This window comes from Pseudorca crassidens, chromosome 3 (assembly GCF_039906515.1).
Source record: "Pseudorca crassidens isolate mPseCra1 chromosome 3, mPseCra1.hap1, whole genome shotgun sequence".
In the NCBI taxonomy this organism is placed as follows: Eukaryota; Metazoa; Chordata; class Mammalia; order Artiodactyla; family Delphinidae; genus Pseudorca; species Pseudorca crassidens.
In genome coordinates, this window is record NC_090298.1 from 154,576,979 (window position 1) to 154,593,701 (window position 16,723).

Consider the following 16,723-nt stretch of genomic DNA (forward strand, 5'->3'; position numbering starts at 1 on the left):
CCAAGAACATTGATTGCACACATCAGAAAGTACCTTGCTTTCCCAAACTGTCCTTCTCTGAAATTGCTTTTCTCAATGGAATTACCTTTAATCAATCAATTTGAGGACTTGAATCTTTGGTGTGGCAGTAGTTGGACTGAATGAATGCAATTGTCTTCAAGAAAAGCTAACCCTTGGTGCCGTATTTGCAAAATTGAGGGATAGGCCTCTGAAATACGTGGTTTCTTGGAGCTGGTATGCAAAATCCCAAAGTAATCAATCTGTATCTTCTGGAAGTGTCAATTCCACTCAAATAGTTTTGGAAATATTAATAAATAAAAGAGCCACAAGGAGATAAACTCACCAGAATGACTAAAATTAAAAGAAATGACACCAATGGATGTTTCAGTGATGTGGAACAACTGAACCATTGTTGATGGACTGGTAAATATTGCAGTATATTTGGAAAATGTTCTGGTGATTTCTTTTAAAATTAAACAAATATCTACCCTATGAACTAGCAAGTTCATTAGTAGATATTTACCCAAGATAAATGAAAGCATATACCCAAAAGTTACTTGAAAAATGACGTTCATGTTAGCTTTATTTGTAAAGCCTTAAACTAGAAAAGAATATTAATTTTCCATCAGAGAAGAATGAATAAAGACATTTTACTATATTTGTAGGAGAGGATAGTACTCAGAAATATAAACAACTCTAATGTATGCAATAACATGGATGAATCTTAAAAACATTATCCACAAGAAAGAAGTCTTACTCAAAAGAATACAGATAGTATGCTTCCATTTCTTTGACATTCTAGAACAAGTGAAAGTCAACTAAGGTGGAAAGATTACAATAGTGATTGCCTCTTCGGAGATGACAGATGGAATTTCCTGGGAAGGGATATGAGGGAACTCTCTGTGGGTAATGATAATGTCATATCCCTTTGCACTACATAGGCATAGTCATTTGTCAACAGTCATATAATGGTACACTTGGATTTGTGTATTTCACTGTATAGAAATTTTACTCTTAAAAAAGAGAATGGGTTAAGAAAGTGGCAGACAGATGGATAATATATGAAAAAACAAATACATCAAAATATATACATATTTACACTCTTACATTAACACAGGAAGATAATTGGTCTTTCTAGCGTTAGTTAAAAAAAAAAAAACAAAAAACCTAGGTCGTATGTAAATGCTTATATACAGTTTGATTTTAATTTTGTAACACTGCAAATACTAGATTTTTATGTCCCTTGTATATGAGAACATACTATTCCTCAGTTGTATAAACCCATTAAATTCTGGTTCTGGCACAGTTCTAGCTACAAACCTCTTAAAATTCTGGATAGCATAAATCACATCATTTTGCAGGCAAGGTTGGACTTACACAAGGAGAGGAAAATCCATAGTGTCAGACATGAAGTGTACACAACACCCAAGTAGCAAGAGGGGAGTAAAGACTATGGTTATCCATCGTTTTCATCTAGGGATTTAGGATTTAACAATGACTCAGGAACAAGAGACAAGTCTTTGGTCTGAATGGGAACTAAGACCCCTGTTTAAAGCCATGTCACATGATGGGTTATTCTTCCTACCTGCTTGGGACCCTGTACAGAAAATGTGTGCATCCCTGAATGATCTTAGATAATCTTCCCCCCTGAGTCTCAGTTTTCTTATTTATAAAATGTGTATTGTAGTTATTAGTTGTTGGGCAGTTTTTATCAAAAGAGGAATCTACTATATTGGAGGACTGAAACACACTAGGTTTGATAGGTAGTCATGGAATAATAAATCAGTACACTCAAGAAAGCTTAGGAAGAGAAACAAAATAAGAGAAGGCTAAGTAATATTTGAACCCTTATAACCATAAGAGTGAGGTACAACAGAGTGCAAGCAAAAAGCTGGTTCTTTTGAGTGGCTGACATTTTATAAGCATCCATATAGCACCTGCCACTGTGAGTTTTTTGTTCTCAGATATTTTAGTCTCCTATTTTGTGCCTCTTGAATTTCCTATCGGTTTCTAAAATTATCTTGTTCGTTTATTTATCATTATTTGTTTTCCCCATCCTATCATGCCTGCTAAAACCTGTCAACGAAAGATGAAGGTCCAAAGTCTTTATGGCCTCAAGACCCTTCCTCATCTAACCAGTGGTTGCCTTCCTTCCTTGCTTACTCCCTCCAGCCACACTGCTCCTAAACTAGCCTCAGTCAGGAATTGTGTTCTTTGTTCCCTCTGCTTAAAATACTCTTTCCATGAATATATTGCAAGACTCCCACTCCTGCTCAATTCAGGTTTCTACTCAAATGTCACTCATCAAACAGGACATTCTGCCCACACCAGCTCATATAATATCTCCCTTACCTTTCAGTACAGTTTTCCAAATTAATACAGCCAATGCATTTGCAAGTGTTCTATTAATCTATGAGAGGAGAAAACTTACCTTTTTTTGTTTTCGCTTGATAAGACCTAATTAACTATGTAGTTCTGGCTCTGGGTATGATGATGGAAACTGATATATGCACATCTAACCATATAGATATTTCCAATTTTTCTGATAATAAAAGACAAATGCTCATTGTCTAATATTAAAACCGTACATACAGGGAGAAAGAATAAAGTGAAAATTCACCTTCTAACTGTTCCTCCTCCCTTCCACTCACCCACCTGCCCTCCCTTCTTCCCCTCTTCCTCTCTCGCACATGCCCTTCCTCTCTTTCTTCCTCATACCCTAAACATGACATGTGCCGAAATCAACAGTCTCAAGAATTTAGTGTAAACCCTTCCATGTTTTTAAAATATGTATTTATGATGCAGTGTATCTGTGTATATATGGGCATATATGTGTACACCTTTTTTACATATGGAATATAAGTGCAAAGTGCAACTTTGTGACTTTTATATGTATCTATAAATAAATAGATAGATATAATTTTACAGTGTGCTTTTCCCACTTAGCAATATATTATGGATTTTTTTATATCAATGAGCTTATATCCACATCTTTATTTTAGCTGCTGCATAGTAACACATTACATGGATGTATGATGCTTATAATAATCAATCTCTTCTTAATGGCTGCTTTCAAGTTTATATTATTAACATAAATGCAGCAATGCATACATTATTTATATATCCTTTATAAATTTGTGTGGACATTATGTTATGCTGTGGTAGACCAATAAATAGACGGATCAGACAGAGATTCTGAAAATATATATGTATTGTGTAGCAGTAATAGCACATATTTTAATGTGGGAAGTAATTGGTTAGTGAATAATTTTTGTTGGATTAAGTAGTTAAGCATATGAATTACATTAAATCCTTTAAATCATATAAAATAAATTCTAATAGGAATAAATAATTTAAAAATAATTAAAAGTACAGAGCTATTACAATAAAATATATAAATATAGTTTTTATCCACTGTTTAGGGAAGGCTTTCTGAAGAAAAAGTACACAAACCTAATTACAATGAATTAAAAACTTCTGTATGCGATAGACAGCATAAAGTTTAAAAAACAGTGGGCAGACTTGAAAGAAGATACTTAGAACATCTACTCATCTACAGCAAAGGCTAAATATGCAGACCACACACACACACAAAAAGCCTACAAATGAATAAGATCAAACAAAGAGAAAAGAAGAATGAAAGGAGAGATAGGAAGAAAAATGTATGATGGATGTGAATAGGTGATTTACAAAAGAGATTTGGATGATCCCAAGCACAAGGAAAGATTTTGAACCTCATGAATATAAGAGAAATGCAATTTAAAACAAAGCACAATTTCACACCCAATAGATTAGAAAAACTATTAAAAATTGTAAAGTAATATGTATCAGCAGGAGTATGAAAACCATTATTCTCTCTTGTTCTTTCTGGTGAAAGTCTAATGATGCAGCTACTTTGGAGAGAAGTGGTAGTAGATAGGACAGCTAGGAACAGGATGAACACAACTACCCAGCATCTCTTTCAAATTATATACACTGAAGGTTCTCCTTTGATTTGTTTGAGTTGAAAAGAAATGCACATAGGGCTTCCCTGGTGGCACAGTGGTTGAGAATCTGCCTGCCAATGCAGGGGACACGGGTTTGAGCCCTGGTCTGGGAAGATCCCACATGCCACGGAGCAACTAAGCCCATGAGCCACAACTACTGAGCCTGCGCGTCTGGAGCCTGTGCTCCGCAACAAGAGAGGCCACGACAGTGAGAGGCCCGTGCACCGCGATGAAGAATGGCCCCCACTTGCCACAACTAGAGAAAGCCCTCGCACAGAAACGAAGACCCAACAGAGCCAAAAATAAAAAATAAATTAATTAATTAAAAGAAGGCTCAACGTTAAAAAAAAATGCACATAAATTTAGAGTATTTACAGAATCCCTGAAATCTATCTATTAATATTCTAAGGTGTTCATTAACTTCTGTGCCAATGACCCCTTGTATGTAATTTCCTTGTTTGAAAACTAACAGCATCCTATAATAATTATCCAATAACTAACAAAGCCCTTATAGGAGACTGAGAACAATTTAAACATCGTGTATATATATGTATATGTATATATATGTGTGTGTGTATGTGTGTATATATATATATATATATATATATATATATATACATACACACACACATATATATATATATAAAATCTTCCAATGAAGATGTATGTGAAGCTAACCATGATGGCACAGGAAAGGCATGTGCCGCATCAGGCATATATGATATCAACCCCCATCTCCAATCCCCTTTTCCTTTCTTAGAGCATACAATGCCATGCTCTTAGGTGATTTTTCATGGACATGAATCCTTATCCAATGACATTTCAATGAATCGTTTTTAACTTGCTAAAATTGGCACATGAGGTATGTAGTGGTTTGAATGGACCCCCTTTCAATAAACTTCCAATAAATGTCCATGTTCTGGAACCTGTGAATATGATCATTTTTGGTAAAATGGTCTTTACAGATGTAAGTAAATTAGGGATCTCAAGATAAGATTATCTTGGGTTTTCCAGGAGGAACCAAAATCCAATGCAAATTGTTCTTATAAGAGACACATAGAGAAGAGAAAGCCATGTGAAGACAAGCAGAGATTGGAGTTATGAAGCCACGAAATCAAGAAAATCCTGGAGCCACCAGAAGCTGGAAGAGACAAGAAAGAATTCTACCCTAGAGCCTTTGGAGGGAGCATGGACTTGCCGACACCTTGATTTTAGACTTCTGGCCTCATGAACTGTGAGAGAACTAATTTCTGTCATTTTAAGCCAGGAATCTAATACAAGGTGAAAACTATTCAACTTCTCAGGGCTGAGTGCTCCCAGGTACTTAGGTTAAGTGATTGGACAGGAAGTCTGTCTCCTAGATGCTGGTTAACTCTGTTTCAGGCCGTAGTAACTAACCCCATCCAGTCAACTAGCCTTGACAAATTTGAGTACAATGCAAAGCATTTACAACTAGAGAAGATTCTAGAATTTCCATATAAATCAGTGAGTTATTTTGGCAAGCACATTTGGTAGTTATGTTTTAGACCATAATTTACCAATGACTAACTTTGTAACTTTTGTCAAGTTACTTAAATCTGTGGGTCTCCATTTCTTCATCTGTAAAATATAGAGGTGATATAAGGGAGAATAAATTATAGCAGAAATCAAGGAAATTAGAACTTTTATGGAGAAAAATTCACTTTTTTTCTCTGGTTCTGTTTATTCTTCTGTACCAACAAATTTGCTTGGTGAGACCAGAATTATCCTTAGTTATGAGAAACCATTCTAAGCAATTATACCTTCCTAAACTATTTAAAAATTAAATTAAAAAATAAAATCATTTGAGAGGTATGACTTTCAGTTATATCACTGTTTACTTCTACTCACTGGTGATGTTCACAGATCTTCCTGTTTCTCCCCATCATTTACTGGAGAATTAAGCATCTGACTGACAGCCTTGCTCCTCATCCTAAATCTTGAAAAAATCCTCAGTTTCTTCAACATCTGTATGGATCACTCATCCAATAACATAACCTGAGTCCTTCAAACATATAAATTCTCAAGACCTTTGACCTTCAGTCAGTGTCAATAACCTGGACTTTGCTATGATCAGCATCTCTTTCCTCTAATCTCCCTGGTGTATTGTTTCATCTCTTTCTTTGACCTATTCTTTAATGCCAAGTAGGTCACTGCTTCCCAAATGCTTCTTCATGAATTGGAAGTACTTCTATTTCATAAAAATTACTTAGGATGTTGTTAAAAGTATAATGTTAGGTCAAATAATTCAGAGATTCTGATTCTATAGATCTGGATTGGTGTCTGTGAATCTGTGTAATGTAGATTTATTTTGTGACTTTTCACCATCTCCATCAATATTTACTGCATTCGCTCTCCTTCCTGGATCTTATGATACATCAGTTGTATAGTATCTTTTTGACAAGCCACGTTCACACCTCATCACATCTGCACCAATTTTTTTGTTGTTATTCTTTCTTTAGTCATGAAATTAATGGTGTTTTCCTTCACCTATGCACCAGATCCCATTGTATTCAGTCTCTTTAAGAGTCTGGGTCATTAGTGATACAATTTATTTTCTTAATCTTCAGCCTTTTCTTTTCTATGACTCCTTCCCAACAGTATTTAAACCTGTAAAATTCTCTCCCATCTTTAAAAGATAAAGCTTTCCCTTCACCTCTTTTAGACTCCCTGGAGCTATTTTCTTCTCTCTCTTCTTCCCTCCAAAACCCAGTGTCTTAAAGAAGTTGTCTCCAATTGCTATCTCTATTTTTATAGCTTCCATTTGTGCTTCAGACAACTACAGTCTGACTTCTGCCACCTCCACTCAGCTGAAATTGTTGTAGACAAAATCACTGTTGACTTCTTTGCTACTAAATTCAATGGAAACTTCTCAATCCTAGGTTTAGCTAACTTTTGTGCAGAATCCGATCTGTTTGTGAACAGATCACATCACACTGAACTTTATAGGGATTGAGGTTCCTGTGACACCGCACCTTTCTTGCTGTGTCCTTCTGGGCCTCCTCACAAGAATTTCCTTTTATTTTCCTCACGGTTACATCTTCTTTTTTTCCCCCTTTTCATTCTAAAACTTTTCCCTCAGTTATCTTCTCCATTTCCTGATCTTCACGTACTGTTTTATATTCTAATAATTTACACTCTATTTTTGGCTCATTTCTTTCTTCTTGGCTCCAATCTAAGTACCTCAGATCCACGTATCTACTACATTATCACCACTCAGATGCTAATACTACTATTAAATGTAAAGGTCATAATAATCGAGAAATAACTACTGAACAGGCTCTCTGCTAAACCCATTTCACAAATTATCTCATTGTAAGATGTTCCCATTTTAAGATGAATAAACTGAGGCTTGGAGATATTTAATAAATTACTCAATGCATACAACTAGAATCCAAATGTGCTCGATTCCTAATTCCATACTGTTAGCCATTTTTAATACTGCTTCTAATGATAAATATGCAAAGGTTTCTCCACAAAAACTCAAACCCAACAGATCCTAAACTGAAATCTTCCATTTGGTTTACTATCGCAATGATTTTCCAATCTCCGTCCATTTACACAAGCAAGAAACAGGACTTTTTACCTTATAGACCATATCTAATAAATCACAAATTTTCTAACTTTTACTTCCTTAATACCTTAAAAATACAGCACATTCTACCTATCCCCATGGTTCAAAACACTATTAACCTTCCCCTGAATCAGCGTAGCGCTTCCTAGCTGGTGTCCCTGCTTCAGGTCATGACCCCTCCAGTCCATTTTTCACAATGCAGTCTGAGTGATTTTCTGAAGTCAAATCCAATCATGTCACTTCCTTGCGTACTTAAAGCCTGTCAATGCCATTCCACTGCCCTCAGGATAAAGTTCACTCTCCTTACTAGGGGTTGCAAGGTCATTTGTGACCTAGTGTCTGTTTAAATCTATTTCTTCTTCTCTATCCAACTACTCACTTTTTTCTAAGCTCCAACCATTGGACACCATTTGTAGATCCCTAAGCAGGCTGCCCTTTCTTTCAGTTCTAAGATTTTAAAAAGATTTTTTTCTCCTGCCTAAAAATTTTATCCTTCCTCCGTTCAGTGGGTTAATTGTAACCCATCCTTCATGCTTCAGTCTAGAGAGAGTTTTCTCTTATAAACCAGCTCTCTCCCACCAAGATCTCCCTATGTGCTTCCAGAGTGCATGGTCATTTTACTGATCACACAGTTCATTACACTGCATTGTCATTACCCATTTTCTTACCTGACTTTGTTACTACATTTTATGTCCCTTCAAGAGTAGGTATCATGGGCTTCCCTGGTGGCACAGTGGTTGAGAGTCCGCCTGCCAATGCAGGGGACACGGGTTCGTGCTCCGGTCCGCCATGGCCGCTGAGCCTGAGCGTCCGGAGCCTGTGCTCCGCAGCGGGAGAGGCCACAACAGTGAGAGGCCCGCGTACTGGAAAAAAAAAAAAAAAAAAGAGTAGGCATCATGACTTTATTTTGGCCAAGCTTTCCCCAGAAGAAGAGCCTGAGACAAGGATTATTCAAGGGCAGATAATTTTGGAGGTGATATCAGGAAACTGGAGGCAGAGTAAGGAAGTGAAACAGGGAAGGGAAGTAGTCAGTGAAGAGCCCAAGTGCATTACCGCTCTGGGTAAGTGGAGTTTAATATGTCGAGGCATTCTGGGAGCCAGTGTAAAATCTGTGCCTCAGAGTTGTTAGGACAGAGTTGGCATATTCACGTACTATCCAGGTTGTGCTGAAAGTTACACTTTTAGCCCTGGGTAGCCCCTTCATCCCAGACTAGTTAGTCACCCTATCACCAGCTCTCATCAGGTAATGGTTGAAGGCAGCTAAGGGGAGGGCAGGGGACTGGAAGAGAATATATTAACTTCCTGACACTTGTAACCTACTGTGTAGACAGCAAAATTAACTCCAATAACCCAAGGCAAAGAAATTTAGGAGCTGGCAGTTGAAGGTTGGGCAAGTATACATTGGATATGGGTCTCTGCACCACTTGCTGCAGGTTTACTGTTCTAGACCTAATGCTTCACAGTGTCTCATACACAGTAGGTACTCAGAAATATTTATTAAATAAGGGAACAATTTTTTTTCTGAAAAAGGAAGAAGCGAGTTTCTGTGACTTTATTGTTCTACCCTCAGCATGGAACATCATTTCTAGCACTTAGTAAATGCTTAACAAATATTTTGAATGAATGAATGAATAATTGAATAAAAGTCTCACTGTATGAAGGAGATGATCTTGAAGGTCCTTGTAAGGTGTGAGATTCTATAATACTAAAAAACAATCAATATGCATATTCTACCATGTCCTGTAAACATGTCACTTAATTATCTCTGTGTGGGTATTGTGGAAAGCAAAGCACACTATTTAATCATTCCTAACCAGTCCACATTAGGGAAGAGGAATGTTGCAGTATTCTTCCATCAGCCTCACAGCACAGTGGCTGTGATGAATTGGAGGAGGGCCACCATGACCCAGTTTGGGGGCCCCATCACTGTAGAAACATTTAAAATCACACTGTGGGGTGGTGGAACACAGGTTAACTATTGCCACATGGGCCCTTCTAATGATGGAAATACAAAGAGAACTCTAATCTCCAGAGCTATTACCTTGGTGCTTCCCTTGAGCACTTTCTGTATTTTTCAAAGAGAAAAGAATGAAAGTGGAGGTGCGGGTGTGGGACGGGCTGTCTTCAAATAGTTTCCTGAAATGCCGTCTGAAACAAGAAGGGCTTGGAGGAGAGGACAGGGAATGTGTTTGAGCAATAGCAGAAAGTAAATGCACTCTACTTCTGGTTTTCAGAACATATAACAGTTAAAAAAAAACTTTTTATCTTGTGTATGTGTAATTTGTTTATGTGTGTATGAATAGTGTACGTACCACGGCAGTCTGCTTTGCCAAGTAGAATTCCTTGTTCTCTAAGAAAGTTCTTTTCTAAGCTGACTACATATAATGTACTTTTAAAATCCAGATTTTTATCATAGCAATTTTTAAATTTAAAAACATCCCTTTTCTGATTGTAGGATTAATTCATGTGAACAACTGAGGATTTTAGAAAACTGAGAATGGGATTAAAAAAAAAAACTCCAATGCTCTAAACATCATTTTTTCTTAAAACTTTCTGTCTGTCATCTATCTATCTTTCTAACAAATTCATAAGTTATCTTTATGATTTTCTCATTTAAAATACACTAGGTGGCCAACTCAAAATTTACTTTGAAGGACCCAGTGTTAGGATCCCAGAGAAGTTGCAGGTCATGATTTGCTTTGAACATGCATGACTTTCATGGCTCATTCTCAGACGGGTGGCAAAAGACTCGATGACTCTCATGGGACAGCTCTCTCTGAAAGCTGACTCTCAAAGTGACTGAGGTTTAGACACAGCTAGAGGGCCATGTGACTCTGGTCAGGGGAGATAAGCCTGCAGGTACTGAGACTGTGAATAGAGAAAACTACTTCAGGTCACGTGTCACAAAGACAGTCAATTTTTATGTGCCTAATTCTTGGTTGGCAAATGTATATAGCACAAATCAGGGTGAATAGCATTAAGGATTTCCTCATTTGCTAAGGGTTCATAATCTCAAACTAAGAGATGAAGGCTACTGTATGGATATGGATATACATATAGGTATATTTTCACAATTGGATTATTTTGTTCATACATCTTATAGCATATTTTTCAACTAAAATATTATTTTAGTTTTTTCTACATGTAGTTGTATAGTTAAAATTTGTGACCAATCTAAGAAATGCATTTTGTAAAGTGAACTAGTATACATCTAAATAAACATAATAACAGGTCTACTGATACTCAAGAAGCTACATCCATTCGCTTCATTCTTTTTCGAAGGAAGTGTTAGTACTCACGATGTTTATGTGAAATTTCATACATAGCTTATATATTCAATAATATAAGATATAAAAGGTAAACCTGGAGTTCATATGGTCCAAATCCCTCATTAGAAAATTCTGAGCCTGCTATTCCGCCCTCCCACCCCAGGTCATAATGCTTGTTAGTTGTAAAAATAGAGCTGGAATAAAATTGATTTGATTTTCTATCAAGGTCCTTTATATTGTGCCCCATGGCAACTTCCCATATATATATATATAGGATCTGGGATGGGGTAAGAATTCTGTAATCAGATCTTTAGTTATACATTAATAATTCTCACCACCTACTGAATTTCAAATTTAATACTTTTTCGGCATTGTATTGTAAACTCTGTAAGGACAAGGCCCGTGCCATGATAGCTCCAAAGCATAGTGCAGTGTTTGGCATATGGTAGGTGCTCAGCATACTTACTGAATTGAATCACATGTTCATTACCTTACAAAGGGATCAAGTCGTTTTGGGGAAAAAAAAACAAAACAAAGTGAAAGAGTGAAAGGGGAGAGACAGAGTCAGTAGAGGCTTAGAACAGGAAAGGGACTAAATTGAAGTACCGAGTAGAATTGCCCTATTCTTCTGTTCAGCAGGGTTCAAATCCGGTCCTAATGAGGACTTACTTCTTCCCGTGACTTTCAAAAGAGTGGGGGCACTTCCCTGGGAGGAAATCATAGTCTTGTACTCTGTTGGACACTGGGTTCAAAGCATCTACTGAATTTATCCGTTTGCCAAATGGTTCAGGTGTAATCACTTTCAGTTAAGTTATGCCAGTTAAGTTTTAATTGTCCTAAAGTCATTTTGTTTACAGAAATAGGACTCTGGCTTTGCTATTTTTAGCGTTGAACCCAGTATAGAATTGTACCCTTGGGTTCCCACTGACTCAGAAGCCTTGTCTCCTTCTAAACTGAGCAATAGTAGATGAGAAATACTGGATCAGAAGGTCCACCCTCTGTTAAAACATCTCCAGGCTGCTTTGGACTGCAAATCACTGCCTGACTTGGCATCCTTGCCATGGGGCTCACCAGAGGGCCATGGCTATTAGCCCACATTAACTCCCAGAAAGCAGTTTTCTGAAGGTGTTTGCTTGACTCTTATAAAGCCAATTGGAAAATTATTTGTGCTGAGTAGAACACATGGTATAAAATATATGGGTCTCTAGAATTCCACTGTGATTCCTTTTAAAGATTACTTTTTTCATAGAATAGGAATCCATTGAAATGACCTAAATTTCACCTTTATCATCAGAGTGTTATGACAGCTAGGATGCAAAGAGGCTGTGCTACATGTGCTAATGTTGGGAGAGATTTGCCGGATAGTTCCCATCCATTTCTCTAGATTCATTCTCCACCATCCTCACTATGTGGTACGCCTACTACATTGACCTCTCTGGCCCGAGCTATCTGGGTGGGTTTCCTTGCCTTCTAATACTATCCATTTGGTTTGACCAATGGGATGCTTTATGAGGAGAAGAGAGAATGCTGGGTAATATCCTCACCCTCCCTCCCTACCTGACCACTATTTGGCAGTGGCTATATCATCTATCTAAATCCACAGCTCCTGTTGGGTGGCTTCTGTTGCACAGTATTGTCTAGGTTCCATTACTGCTCCTCCTTTTTGCACTTTTCAGGACTAGAGGGGTGTAATAGGCAGAATAATTGTCCCCCAAAGATGCTCATGTTCCAATCGTCGGAACCTGTGAATATACCTCACTTAGTAAAAGGGATTTTGCAGGTGTGATTACGTTAAGGATCTGGTGATGAATATCCAGGATTATGTGGGTGGGCCCAGTGTAATCCCAATGGTTCGTGTAAGTGGGAGGCCAGAGATAGAATTGGAGATACAATGAAGGAAACAGAGGTTGGACTGATGTGATTGCTGGCTTTGAAGATGGAGGAGGGTCACTAGCCAAGGAATGCAGAAAGCCTCTAGAAACTTGTAAAAGCAAAGAGCAGATTCTCCCTTAGAGCATCCAGCAGAAAGTCAGCTCAGAAGACACTTCTGTTTCAGACAGTTAGACTTCCAACGTTCAGACGTGATGATGAATTTGTGCTGTTTTAAGTCACTAAGTTCGTGGTAATTTGGTACAGTGGCAATAGGACACTAATTCAGGCAATAATGACTTTCCACTGTTGTTAGACCCATGGTACTACATCATCCTTTTATTGGTGGGTCTTAACCTTGCCCACATCTTTGCAACTAACCCCTTCATTAATTGTTCTTCACTTATCCGTCTGAGTGTACCATCTGGTTTCTGCCAGGACTCTGTTAAATGCTTATACCGTTTTATTCATTAAAGCCACTTTTAGGTATTTATTCTATAGAAATGCTGGGAGATATATACAGTAACTGAGATATATACAGATATTGATTATTTATAACCACAAAAATAAGCAGAATAGGGACTGGCTAAATAAATTATACTATAGCTGTGTGATATAATAGAATGCCAGAAAACATTTTTGTTACATATGTTCACACACATGCATAATTGTGTGAAAAATCAGGCTACAAAACATACCTATGTATTTTACCTGTGCCTATATCTGTATCTACACCTTTATCTATGTATCATTTATCTATATATCATCTGCCTGTTTAAATATATAGAGAAAGAAAACTGAAAAAGGAGAAAAAGATAAATGATGCTTTTAGTGGTTAACTGTTGCTAGTGGATAAAGGATAATATTTCTTCTTTGTGCGTTTTCATATTTTTCAAATTTTCTACAAGGCTTTCATTAGTAGTCAGAAAGACAGTTTTAAAGCAGTAATGGGTCCTCCTCACATATGGTAGAATGCTTTGTATTACAGAGGAAATCTTTTCTGGGTCACCCACAGTTAGAACAATTTCTTTTACATACAACTATTTTGTGCAGCTTCATTATAGTTACTTGTATTCTTGTCTGACTCCTCTGTCATATTGTGGGTATTTTGAAGCAGATAATATCCTAAAATGCATGTCTTCCTGCACACTCACAGTGCCCTATGTGAAACTTGCAATATGTGTTTACTGAAAGCTTTATATTGAATTGAATTTATAGATGCTTAATCAAAACTTCTTTGACGGGGGTCTTATTTACAGACCCGTAAAAAATACAAGTAACAGGAAAGAAACCTAGGAGGCAAATTGGTATAGCAAATTTGTATATACAGAGGATAAAAAACCTGATTTAAGATGCAAATGGATAGTGAATTATTTATATCATATTCTTGTCACAGAATGGTTCATTTAAAATTGGTTTACTAAGAGGATTAGATGAATGTAAGTACTTAGCTGAGGTAAACATTAGGATTAGACTATTCAAAAATCAGATCAAGTACTGGAGGAGGTGAAAGAAAATAGCCTATCGTACTTTAGTCACACTGGAAAGACTTCATGGACCAGGTTGAATCCTTAATTGGTGACTCTTCAGTATGTTGAGCGACAAAGGTATTCTAGGAATATGGCACTATTTTGGAGAAGACTCGAGGAAATAGGACAGATGAGTCAAGACAGCTATGTGGAGATATGGAAGAGTTTAGGAGAGCCTGAATGTTAGATGATAATCAATAACATCATACCATAATAAACAGCAGAGGAGTGATAGAATTAAGATATGTCAGAAGGAGAAGAGACTAAACCCTTTCATTCACATGTGAGAGACTGAGTCTCCCAAGATAGGAATACTTGGAAAATCTTCAGATATGACCTAAAGTCTCTATCCCTGGTCCAGTGACATTTTTTTTCTCTTTATATGGGAAGAGTCCTCAGTAACGATTGAGTCCTCATGTTCATTTCATTAAGGATTTTTAACACTTAGCTACAAAATAATGTATTTGACTTAGTTATATTGCAAAAAAATACTATATTAAGATAGAGCTACATATTTATTGATAATGTTTCACATGTTTATTTAGCAATCATCTTATTGGGGATTTTTAAGGGAAATCATCATGTTTAATTTTCAAAAGATATCTACATGTTTATCTTCATGCATACCACGTATAGTGATTTAAATGATACACTGTTCCATTTGGGAATAGTTATTTATTGATACTTAGCTCTATAATTTTCTTTATGTACATGAACTTCCTAAGTATGGTGTGATGCCAGTAAAGATGTTTATTGTACTGCATTCCTACAGTGGAAAAATGTAGTAATTAACTTCATAAATGATAATCGTTATTCTTAAGCAAAGTAGACTATGAGCCTTGTGCCCTTTGTTTTCTGACATTCCGTATCTGTGCTGAAGAAAATGACTGACAATCCAGTAATTCCTTGGTATTGCTTCAGTCATTCCATATAATAAAACTATGGGTTATAAACCATTATTATCCCCATTTTCCAGATGAAGAAACCGAGGCAGAGAAAAGTTGGATAGTAAGTCTTGGCAGGGCCAGGATTTGAACCTGTGTAATCTGGAGTAAGAGCCTCTGCTTTTCCATTTTGTTATACAAACAATAATAAGGAAAAGCCTTTTTTAAAAAAAATCCTGAATAGAGAGAAAGTCACAACTGGATTTTGTAATTGGCCTATGGTTCCTAACCTCAGACCAAGTAATAATAGAGCGTTCCTACCACTTTTCTGATATAGTTGAAAGAACGAGCCTGTAGAGACTAGCTATAGGAAACTCTGGTTTTCTGTTGCTCCAAGCTCAGAGAGACAAAGGCCAACTCTGGGTCTACAATTTTTCAGATGATTGGAGATCCCTTCTTTGCAACAGAATTCTGAAAGCAGTGGGTAGCACTGAAAAGTGATTGCTCATTACATTAGAGAATAAAATAAATGTAAAATCTATCAACTTATCTCTGTTGCTACATATTTTAAAATTTATCTCATTGCAATTAAAGTGAAGTCAAGATCAGAGAAAGAAGGCGTCTTCAAATTTGGCAGATCCGAAAGAAAAAAGCATTAACAGGAAGATAATAATGTATTCCACAATTTTACTTCCAAATCCTAAAACACTGTGAGGGGCAGTAGAAAGAGTAATACTTGGGTGGCTTCCTGGGTTTGTCATTAACTGGCTGTGTGACCTTTGGCAACTCAATGAGCATTAAAAATATTTAGCAGAGCTATTGGTCTAGGTCATCCTCTCTTTCTTCTACATGTTTAACAAAAATCCATAGTGACAGTCATAGAGAGAACAATTTTTGACATAATCCCCAGTGACCGCATCATTTGGTTAAATTTAATTTGACCTTCATTAGAGACAAAACTTGCTGCTACTAGTCAGAATAATATTGAGACTTTAAAAAAGGATGAAGGCCATCCAATGAATATGTACTTAGCTAAACATAAGGTCAAGGAGTTAGACAGAAGACAAGACCAAAGTGAAAACTAATTTTTTTACGTGTCTGGAAGGTGAGAAATAGATGTTTAAATTGGACGCAGGAAGCCACGAGGGGCCAAGCGAATGACAGCTAGAGGAAGGTTACGGCAGCTGTGTTTGTAAAGGGTTATGCTAACTCTGTTCTTCTGAGAATTTCAAAGGACTTCAAGAAAATAAGATACTGGCTCCCTATATTTTTAATTTTGGGGGCTACAGAGAAGTGTTCTTTGGCTGTGAAAATAATCTGTGAGACTTCTTTCAATAAGAGATTTGTATTTTCAGCCTATAGTTTAAAGGAAGGTTTGCAATTCAAGTACTCTAAAAATGAAACATCATGCTACAGAGCCACATGTAAGACATGTGAAGAGTGCTGGATGCTTTTAGAGAGCTGATCTGATGGGAGTGGGAGGCAGCAGAGTGCTGGTGTTGCCACATGGGGTGGCCTTATTATACCTAATTTACAGCTGGTAAAATGGAGGCTTATAGAGGCTGAATTGACAGTTGTCAAACAACTGGTCAGT